We start from the raw sequence: 2,447 nt of genomic DNA, 5'->3' as shown, positions 1-2,447 counted from the left end.
CAAATTAACAACATAAAAAAACCTGTTATGAACATTTGTTTTAAACTGATCAAAAATCGTCATAGCTGCAAAGAAACTAAAAAGTTATATTCGGATATGGTATAGAGATTATAAAATATCCATCAAACCCTGTCTCCCGGCTCACGCGCCGTTAGTGGTTTGAAAAGAGTTAATTTTAACAATCAACTGACGCCTTGAAGTCAAGTTGTTGAGAGACTTGGGTCTCGGGTTCAGTGAAGGTAGCTGTTGAAATGGGGGGTGGGTTCTGTTCTGGTCAGAAGAAATGAAAGGGTTAAGATAATTACAGTGTCAGCTGCACACCAGCGCAGCTGCTGTTCGGATAGCAACCGATATCCGTGACCTGTAACATACCTTTTGTTGTTGTTGCAGTTATTTGAGTGGTGGCCTTCTCTCTCTCTCTCCCCCCCTCTCTCTCTCCCCTCCTCTCTCTCTCTCTCCCCCCTCTCTCTCTCCCCCCTCTCTCTCCCCCCCCTCTCTCTCTCCTCTCTCTTCCCCCCCTCTCTCTTCCCCCCCCTGTCTCTCTCTTCTCGCCCCCTCTCTCTCTCTCCCCCCCTCTCTCTCCCTCCTCTTTCTCTCTCTCTTCCCCCCTCTCTCTCTCCTCTCTCTCTCTCCCCCCTCTCTCTCTCTCTCCCCCCTCTCTCTCTCCCCCCTCTCTCTCTCTCTTCCCCCCTCTCTCTCTCTCTTCCCCCCACTCTCTCTCTCCCCCCCTTCTCTCTCTTCCCCCCTCTCTCTCTCATCCCCCCTCTCTCTCTCCCCCCTCTCTCTCTCATCCCCCCTCTCCCCCCCCTCTCTCCCCCCCCTCTCTCTCCTCATGTATTACATGCACGCTGTTACCGCCAGCCATATCAGCATCAGATTTCTCATCACTATTGTATATGTACAGTCATATAACTATGTTTCTCTGCTCTCTTTATATATTTTTCATCTCAGTCGTGTCTCTTTCCTGTATTATGTGTGGTGATTCATTTCTTGATTTCTTTTCTTTTCTTTTTTTCAATATCTGCTATTGTACTACAATATGATTTGTAATGTACTACAATATGATTTGATACCTTATTATGTCTGTGTATGCATATGCATACATATACTTACGGTACATGTAGACATATGCATGCATGTGTGTATAGTACTGATGTGCATATATGTATATGCATAAGGGTGTGTGTGTTTGGGGATGAGTGTGTGCATATGTGTGTGGGTGGTTGGGTGTGAGTGTGTGACTGTGTTTCCTTTATTATATTTTTTATAATGATGATTATGGTGCGTTGATTAGTATTATAATTATCATTAGTAGTAGGGGTGGTGGTAGTAGTAGTAATGGTAGTAGTGGTGGTGGTGGTGGTGGTGGTGGTAGTAGTAGTATTTACCATTGTTATTATTGTTGTGTCTTATCGTTACTGTTTTTGTTGTCACAAGGACACGTTGGAAGACTAGGCAATGCTTTAAATCTATATCCTCTCTCTGGTTTTGTAACCCCCTCAGTTGCCAAAAGGGTATCTTTGCCAATGGCAATAAAATCAGTGTCAGTGTCAGTGTCAGTGTCAGTCTCTCTGTGTTTGTGTGCGTGCCCTGAGTGAGGTTAGAATCTATCCTCAGTTTGTTTATTGAGCCGTTGTTGTTCACACTTGGAAGCTGTGGCAGGTCCGATTAGGCGTAGGAGGCGGTGAGCAATTTCGTCATGTGTTCAATTGTTCGTTCCCAGTCGTTCAAAATTGCACTGAGGTCGGTAACAGTAAATGAATACTTCTAACGCCACCCAGTTGCTCTAAAACTCACAAGTCTCACGAAAACACAGCGAAAATGCAAACTTTTTAAACTTGCAAAACACACACACACACACACACACACACACACACACACACACACCGTGTCATGTTTTCATGACTCCACATACACACACACACACACACACAGACACACACACACACACACACACACACACACACACACACACACACACACAAACCGTGTCTTATTGAATGTATTTTTCCAGAAATAATGTATAAAATTAGAGGCTTCTTTTGATGACCACACTTCACAACACAATCTTTCAACTTGTTGCATATTTACTACGTGACATGCATGTCAGCTGTATAGGTAGTTTGCTATTTTGTGTCTGTGTTCGAATAAATGAAACTGTAGCACATTGATTTCCATTACATTGTGTGATTTGTCAGTGAAACTGTAGCACATTGATTTCCATTACATTGTGTGATTTGTCAGTGAAACTGTAGCACAGTGAAACTGTAGCACATTGATTTCCATTACATTGTGTGATTTGTCAGTGAAACTGTAGCACATTGATTTCCATTACATTGTGTAATTTGTCAGTGAAACTGTAGCACATTGATTTCCATTACATTGTGTCATTTGTCAGTGAAACTGTAGCACAGTGAAACTGTAGCACATTGATTTCCATTACATTG

The sequence above is a fragment of the Babylonia areolata genome, chromosome 27 (assembly GCF_041734735.1).
Source record: "Babylonia areolata isolate BAREFJ2019XMU chromosome 27, ASM4173473v1, whole genome shotgun sequence".
Lineage (NCBI taxonomy): Eukaryota > Metazoa > Mollusca > Gastropoda > Neogastropoda > Buccinidae > Babylonia > Babylonia areolata.
The sequence above is the reverse complement of the archived record's forward strand: the minus strand, read 5'-3'. Positions refer to the sequence as shown.